The sequence below is a fragment of the Bombus affinis genome, chromosome 4, assembly GCF_024516045.1.
Source record: "Bombus affinis isolate iyBomAffi1 chromosome 4, iyBomAffi1.2, whole genome shotgun sequence".
Lineage (NCBI taxonomy): Eukaryota > Metazoa > Arthropoda > Insecta > Hymenoptera > Apidae > Bombus > Bombus affinis.
Window position 1 is genome coordinate 2,489,584 of NC_066347.1, and position 9,384 is coordinate 2,498,967.

The 9,384-nt window shown below is 34.0% G+C and overlaps 1 long non-coding RNA gene across 5 annotated transcripts; it reads left to right on the forward strand.

Moving 5' to 3' along the window:
- The first annotated feature begins 4,143 nt into the window (after positions 1–4,143).
- On the forward strand, positions 4,144–8,690 carry LOC126915391 (uncharacterized). 5 transcript variants are annotated; one of them, XR_007710181.1, is made up of 4 exons: positions 4,144–5,441; positions 7,979–8,140; positions 8,206–8,294; positions 8,354–8,690. It is a non-coding gene; the product is annotated as an uncharacterized LOC126915391 (long non-coding RNA). The 5 variants fall into 5 exon arrangements; XR_007710183.1 differs by having other exon boundaries at positions 8,360–8,690; XR_007710184.1 differs by having other exon boundaries at positions 7,979–8,134.
- The last annotated feature ends 694 nt before the right edge of the window (positions 8,691–9,384 follow it).

Below are 9,384 nucleotides of genomic sequence, written 5' to 3' on the forward strand. Positions count from 1 at the left end.
ACAAAGAAATATATCTTTTTATAATACTAAAAGGTATTTTAAAATCGTCCGATCTTTTTGATGTTATATTTATAGTATTAAAAAAAGGTATAAGTATATTATAAATTTACTAATAATAATAATAAATGACAGGGATAAATGCTACTTTGCTCTTTATAGAATTTAAGATGTCATCCACTGATGCACGGCACTTCCTCCGCCGTTAATTTATAAATACACGAACTTTCTAGCACAAATTTTTCATATTTCACAACAATTAAATGAAACATAACTTTTTCTAGATCTACAGCGTAGATAATTTATGAGAAATGTGTAATAATTTTACGATAATTTTAATATAACGATAGATTATAAATAAATATTATTGTATACAATTTTGACGTAAATTCTGTTCTAGTCGTAGATACGTAATAATTATTTCCACATGTAACATTAAGCAGTAGCAAAGCAATGTTATCGAATGCATTTAATATGAACGTTAATACTGTAATCATATTGTGAATTGAATCGTCAGTATTATAAATGATTTCTCTCTAATTAAAGCTACAATATATTTGTCTTATACAAAATGTTCTACACGCTCGATTCTTCCCTTCAAAATAATCCTATAATTTCTTTCGAAAACTTTCGATATGTAAACCATTTATTTTTAAATTTTCATGCAATGCAAATTTATTATTTCCAAATTTCTGCCTGAAATTTATTTCTTACGTAAACTTTACGTACATCTCCAACGTTTCTGTTCAAATGTGAATCTTTTTCTCATCGTTCTGCCATATGAAATCTTCTCTATTTCTTATTTCCGATTCTCTTCGCAAAATATCAATTTTTCATTCTGAAATCTGAAGTCTGAATATTTCATTTTCAAAACTTCACCTTCCAATCTATTTCCGAAGATCAGAGGAAGCATATCTATATCCATTTGACTGTTCGTAAACTATTTCTTTTCGTACTTCCATATAAAACATTTTTCTACAAAATTGTATTTTTTATTTTCACCTCTCTTCCTTAAATCTCAATTCTTCGTCAGCAAACCTCCGTCTCAAGCTTGAATCTTTCATTTTCAAGACATCGCCGTCAAATCTCCTTTCGAAAATCAGAAGAAGCGTATTTATTCCCATTTGACTCTCTCGCCACGTTTCTCAAATGCAATTCGTCTCTGTCCGGGAAGGTAATGAACTTACCGCGAATATGATTTACGAAAGGAAAGGTAACGCTGTGGGAAAATAGGATTCCTGGGCGAGTGTAGATAGTCACGTTAGAGGCGTGCATGAAATTTTCTATCGACTTTGCAATCACGTCCATTCGGGATCGACCTTGGTAAATTTCAAATCATACAATCAAACTAAAGATATATCATGACGATGGTTAAGAGAGGTAAACTGCGACCACCTGGGACGAGTTAATCTCCCGAGTATAAATTTGTTCTTCCAAAATAACCAGAAGTGATTATTATTGAAAACTATAGAATATTTGTTTTTCTACTATGTAAAAGAATAATTATTTTACTTTAATTTTGTATAGTTGTATATTTTCATATTAATTTTAAAATAAGACTTAATTTTAAATTAAGGCTTACATCATCGAATCATGCAATTGTTATCAACAAATTCTGGAAATTCTGTAATATTAAAAATCATGATGTGTATGAGAATAAAAAGTGAGCAGCAAGAAAAGAATAATACATAATTTACAGGTATTTAAAACTTTGAAGAAATGAATTCATAAAGTTGCGTGATTATTCAAAAAATCTACAAACATTGTATTATTTTATTAATTACATATTTCTCCCTTGAAAATAAAAAGCATCTATATTTTCAGCACATCCATAATAACTGAACTGTCCTTAGAGGGGAAACATTCATTTTTCATCCACTTTGTTGGCAACGATTGATGTGAAGTCCAGATCCAGATAACTAAGGAGTAGTTCTAAACACACAAACCCTATTGCTCGGTGATAAATGACCTCTTCTTTCGCATAGTCCAATGACACTTTTCCTCTACGTTTCTTTCTTTTTTCTACAAAAGGCTATAGGAAGGTAATAACTCGAATTACCCATTAATAACAGCTGAAGGTATGAAAAAATTAAATGTAGAACGATTACTAAACATTCATCGCAACGCGCGCTTTCTATAAATTTATAATAATTCTGCAAATATTAAAAATACCTATTGAAGATATTCGTATTTGTGCATCAATTTTGAAATTTTATAATTGCGATTTATCGCAACGTTCCGCGCAATATTATACATACAATTGCATAAATATAACTCTAAATATGAAAAATATTATTTCACTTGAAGTATGAACATTTTACGAAACTTCCTCTTTTGCTTTAAAATCTGTATTTTTACATGTATTTTGCGACTTTATATCAGCAATTTTGTAAATGTTGCATAATTTAAAAGGGTGAATGCAAGAAAATCCACTCTCGAGAGGCGAGGTATTAAAAATAGAAGAAACAGCTGAATCGATACGACTTTATTGTTTAACATAAATTCTTGCGTGATTGTTTAATGCGCATGCCCATTGAGAGAGTGGCTTTACCGGAAGGCAGTTTCGATCGGCTGGGCCTCGTCGTATGATAAATAGGTCTTCCTCTTTTACAGCATCCTTCCTTCCTTTAACCGTAAGATATGAGCGAATAATGGAAACCCAGTTTTGAAATACTATTTCGTCGGAAGCGAGAAACTACTGAGTGAATTTAAACAAAATTAAAAACTGTTTGCATGAGAATTATTAACAATTAAAATCAAATTATTCTTCAATATATTAAAACCCTTCAAACTAAGAGGTAACGCTGTTCTTTCTTTTAGTAACGTTATTTTACATAATTCGAAAATTAAAGAATTACGCAAAATTCTTTGAAAAATATTTCATGCTACATATTTCGTGACAAATATCGTCAAGAACTATTTTTTAAAAGTTTACTTATACTTAAAGCGGTTTTAAGGGATTAAAGCTTTAATAAAGAACGTTATCTGTTATTACATTTTATACAAAAATTTAATATATTTGATACATGTATATTTTTATATTGCCAATGTGAAATTTGGAGTCTTAGAATCAACAATATTTAAGAATTTAACATAACTGAGAAGTAATTATGTCCATACGCAATAATAGTTCACATTTACTGCTTGCAACCATTGTATTAGATATAAAAACATACAAAGTTTGCATGTAATTGTTATTACTTTGTATACAATTCTGCATATATTTATTACGTTCCACTTCACTCGCATGCAAAGTTTATTCACGACTAATGTTTATGTTTTCTCAACATCTCTCATACAGCGTGACAACAAAACTAGTACAAAACGTAAATGACAGAAGATTAAGAACATCCTTGAGAACCTTTCCAGAAACCGGACGACAATAAAGTTGCGAAAAGAAGTTGCTGCAAGAGCAAAGTACTTTCTTTCGTATTATTGAGATTGAACGCGCCACGAAAATACCATAAATACCAAATACCATAAAAGCGCAAAGAAATGTAAGTAGCGACCTCGTGCACTTCAATAACTGAAATGCAAGTTTTACAACAGTTTTACTAGTTTAGACAACGCGTCTTTATATTCATGGAAGAGCGTCCTCGATAGTCGACGATTATAACAGTGATCGTAACTCTTGAATTCCTCGCCGGTGCTCAAAATTTTACGTCCCAATCGTATTCTTTATTTCGCCAAGCAAATAGGCTCTCCGTGATTTAAAAAAAAATGTAGAAAAATGTAAAAAACGAAAAATCGAGATATCGATAATGATTTTTTCGTATTTTCCCTATTAATTCAAGAAAAATTTTAACGACAGAAAAATACGACTGAGTCGACAATGATTCAAAGAACGAAATAGGGTTAACAAAGCTGGCGTTATGACGTAAAATGTTCTCTATCGTCATATATATAAAATTATAAATAAGATTATAGATAAGAGCCTAAACTATTAAGTGGTAATATTCATAAATCCAAGAACGACTATAAAATAGTGACGAACGAGGAACGACTCTAAAGGCAATGTGAGGGAAAGAAATTGGCGCGAAGCCCGGCTCGCATGCGCATTGTCAGAGTGACTCTGTCGGTAGTTTCGATCGTCCAGGGGTCGACATCGTCGTCCACCGAACAGCTTATCCTCGTGCTCTCGTGATGCTGCCTGTGCTACTCCGTTTTTCAGCTTGTTCTTTCGTTTCGTGATAGAACGGTGCAAATATTCCGCGCGATCGCGACTCGCGATAATCCGCTCGACGAGAAGCGGTACGTGTTGATCGGTGATTGCTTGACGACAACCTGGAACAACGAGTAAAATACATCGTCGTTCCGCGCGAGACACGTCTACGAATGAAAACGCACGAGATGCTGCCCCCCAGACCAGTGGACTCGCTCGACTCGCACTCTATCGACACAATTCGACCTGCCAACTCGTCCACATTATTACCGACGATCTCTTAATCGAGGCGGTCACGCGACTGCAAACGACACTATCGTCGCGTGCCCAACAGTGTCCGGCAGCATCTTCCTTCTTCCTCGAAAGAAGAATCGGCAAACGGAAGTTTGCCGCGTTGGAAATCGTTTCGGTAGAATCATTTATGTTGCGAAAATTAGTCATTTCGCGTCTGTAAATCAATTTAACGAGGGCAACGGTTGTGCGAGCGCGGACGTGTAATTTTCAATCGATCACGGAAACACGGTGCGCGGTCGAGTGATCGTGCAATCATCGATTAAGTCGTCAGAGTAAATAGGTTAACAGTGTACCGCGCGAGAGAGCGATTCGCGAGCGAAACAGGTGGATCATTTGACAGATCGGATGAAAAAGTGATCGCTTAATAAGTCGAAAGAATAATCGATGATTGATAATGACGATGGATAAAATCCGAGAGAATCGAGCGGCTGATCATCGTGAGATATTACATAACCGGTGTATAACGATGAAAAATTATTTCGGCGAGTATATCGGCGAGGGGTCGATAATAATGAGGGCCACGAACGCGAGCGCGGTTTCTTAAATAGCACACCGAATCTCGAATGTGTTCGACAATAAATCAATGGATCGGCCGCCGTGCAATTAGAATAATTACGGATATATATTGTATTTTCGATTGTTTTGTAGATCGATGAGTACGGTATTAGAAAATAATTAATACGATAAATATAACAGAGGAATAACGTGAATTAAGAAGCGCGTTCGATCTCTACGGCAATATTAAGACGAGATAAATGGGATCGATATAAAACAGGACACCATTGGCTATATATATGTGTGATATTGGCAATATATTTTTTATCAGTGAGAATATTCGTTTTAAAGTGATATCGTGAAGCAGAGATTTGCTCAACTATTTTTACTCGGGGAAATTAGTGAGAAACTTCTTGGGAAACACCGATAATCATAGGGACAAAAACTGCGAGCGGCAGGAGGAGGCGAAGCCTCCCGCCGCAAAAACAATGTCGTAAGTATTGTCACGTTACGTGCAAATACGATTAATTTAGACTTCGATACGTGTTAAATCGTATCGTTCAAACATTGCTAAACACTTTCTTTCGAACACGCGTAGAAATTTTGAACAATGTGTAAATAGCAAAAGATCTCTTTAAAACAATAATTAATTTAATCGATTGAAAAAATTGTATTTATTCGCGAATAATGGCAAATGGAAGAAATAATGTAATATTATTTAGTTTAGTCTGCACGTTTTAGCGTTTTATCTATTTTGAATGTATCTCTTTATTCTACGAAATAAATCTTCGCTCTTTGTACACAATATCAAATCTCTCGTAGTTGGTAATTAGATATTCTGAATACAAAAGACAAAGCAAATTCAATAACACTTCACGTCCCTTTTCTTTTGTTAGTTACTTTCGACCCTGTAAATTGTTAATTTAACGTTCCAAGGTTGAGTGTTCCGTCAACGGAATTGAGTCAACAATTATCGATCACGCTCAATAACTTTAGAATTGCATATTAATAAAACTGATATATTAAACAAGTAGTAAAGACTTTGAAGTTACAAGATTTAATACCAAAATTACAGTATTCTTTGGTATAAAATACCAAAACTTTGCTATCTATTGTAATATCTGCATTATCAAAATGGATTATAATCCAATAACAGACACATAATACTTCAGATTCAAAGATTAACGCATATTTGCAACCAAAATGTTTAGTCACCAGACTACGAAAGCAATAACATCAAATATGAAACATTCGACTATAACGATTAACTTAATTTGATTTAATTATATAGTGGGCAATCTATAGCGTAGTAAAAGTAAATAAGCGCGACATAAATTGTGTGTTAGGTTCATTAGACACAGAATGAATCGTGACAAATACATGAAACATGATACGAAACACACTGGATATCATGACAAATTCGTGTAGCTCTATTATAGCTATCAGAGTTTCATGCAGGGTCCGATTGTAATGATCTAAAATCATATCAAGTTCAAAAAATTATGAAACACTATTGCGAAATCGTGAATGCAGCTTTATAGAAGAAATCCGCAAGCAACGCTTGAAAAGTATAAAAATAAGCAAGTAACGCTTAAGAATAACTAAAGATACTCACAAAATCGAACACAGACAGTACTTAAATGTGTATTTCAGAATATTTGTAGTTGAAAAATATTTATAGGCATGCAAAAAAATTATTTATCTTATAAAATATAATATTGGCAAGAAGAATAGAGTGTAGGTAAAAAGCATCAAATATTATTCTTGTAATTACGTTCATTCTTAACCCTTGAAATACTCCTTTGACGATTTTGATGTTCTTCTAACAGGACTGAAACGTTGGACAGAGTTGTGGCACTTTTGAAATACACGCGCAATATAAAACTCGGTCATACAAACCGTCTTTCGGATAACGGAATGCATTCTATAGAGGCAGAGAATTCTGCAAATCACCGGAGAACAGTTAACAAATAGCATTCATAACACCGATGTCTCGAAACCAGTCGCGATATATCTTGATATTGTGATACATGAACAAACATGAGCTCTACCTCGGTCTATCTGAAATCTTCTCGCGTGACGCTGAATTCATGAGAGTAGCTCCAAACCGCCCCGATTCTGATCGTAAGACAAGGATCTTGAAATCAAATTATCCTAATTCTAGAGTCATCGAGCTCGACTCAGACTCGTTTCGCATTCCTGAAACACGGAAGTCATTAGTAACTGGTCAAACTTTAGATGACTTTGGATAGTTACAATCTTCAAATAGTTACCTTAGGTAATTGGGTGACTTTAGACAGTTCAGACGCTTATTTAACCGTTTGAGTGCCAGGGGTCTCCGAAAAAACAGGGTCGAAAAATCTCGAACAGCACGATGTCCTAAATCGATTGCGAAGAAAAACAAGCGGCGCAATAGCGCTCGTCATATTTGTTATTTTTATGAAATACATCTATATTATTATATATACGTACTATTGGTTTATAAATATTTCGAGTTTTGTTCAACAAAAATTATTGAGAAGATAACAGTGAAATACAAAATACCGTCAGTCATCCGTAGCGTTTATATGTACTGGAACTTTTCGACACAGAATCTAAACAGCGCGATCGCGCTGCTTGAGACTCAAACGGTTAACTGCACAAAACAAAGGTAGGGAAAATTGATGAAATTATATAGCATAAATAGCCAAGTGCTTTGACGTTACAATATCACAAATTTCAAGAAGTGGAGTAAAAATGGAGTAATCTTTGGCCTATGAACGACTCGGTTACAGTTACGGTAGCTGTAATAGGCTTCCTCAAATCTGTCATTTGATGGATCACATCTTATGTATCCTGTGCATTTCGAATTATGTTTCACATACTAGAGACAATTCATTTTGTGTCTAACATCGTTCTTCTCTAGAATCCATACAGCTGGAATCAAATTTCCAAATCAAAATACGTCGAAGTATCCTAACATCTCATCTTTCTAATACTCAGAAGTAAATCTCTTGGTTTAAGAGTTACAGTAGATAGTTGAATTTTCAGGATCAAAAACTAATCCGAGGCGGCTGCCATAGCCTCGGGGCCAGTACGATGAAACTTTAGAATTTGGGGCTGTGTTGAGGCGAGTACTGTTCGTGGCTGGAAAGATGGCTAGACGCAGGAACAAGAAACGTGCTCTGCTTTCTCCTCCTTCGATCCGTAAATGTACATGGCAGATTTGTAGACACGAACATTGCGGCCAATAAAAATAAACGTGTTCTATTTTTAAGATCCTGTCAACAGAAGATGGTTCTCCTACGTTATAAACCAATCAGACCTACATTTCAACTGCGAACAATAATACGACTTCTGAGTTAGGGTGAGAAATTTTCTAGATCCTAGGCCAGTCTAAAATATGCTCTAAAAGGAGATTGACAGTTCCAGATGATTGTGTGATTCGAAGAAAACTGCATAATCTCATAGTGAAAATGACCATCTTCACGTATTTGCGACTCTTCAAATTTTAATCGCGTTCTTATTTACGCTGTGCTCTGTTCCAAAAGTTCGAAAATATTCCAATTCGCTTCTTCAACGTGTCCAATTATTCATCTATGATCATGACGATAATTTTCGTATGTCTGCTTTGACATACGAAATATTATATATAACAAAAAAAGTTAATTTAAAGATATCGTACTTGTCTCATTTTATTTATATTTAAAAGATAAAATGTTAAACACAGTCGCTTGTAAATGAAGAGAGATAAACAAAATTATTTCATGTATGTTTACTTAAATAATATTTACTTAAATTATATACGATCACAGAGGAAAATGCTATTAACGTAACTGCATTTAGTATATATCTCGTACAGTTCTATTATATGATTGTTTTTCAATAGAAATAGCTACAGCGATGAAACTGCGAGACCAAAAATATTTCTTGCCAAGTGTCACGATTCCGAATTCTTTGTTATCGATTCTTTCAGTTACTGTAGTATTTGTCTCGGCTCTTATTGATCCAAATATAAAGGTATCAAGTTCTAAGAGTCTCGGATTCTACATACATATCGAATCCCACTGATTCTAATACGTTTCTTTCAAATCCCTTAAAAAAGGTTGCATGTATCGAGCTCTATAAAATCTTAATTATTGGAGTTATGTAAATTTCAAAAAATTGTCATAATAATATAGAAAGACATGGATTATTATAATCGTTGGTGCAGCATTGGTGCATTGTCGGTATTTAAATCTTATTTTCTTCGGGGATACTAAGTAGCTTATACTTCTTTAAATCTCACGTATTACGTCTGGCTTTTAAATAAGAAAGCATGAATTCTTCTTCTTAATCCTCGTAATAATCTTGCTCCATACAGTAATACAGCTATTATCTTTTAAATGCACTACGATGTCTAAAGTGCTTATTGTATCTCACATGAGAAGGATTTAATATTTAAAAGCTTAAAAGGA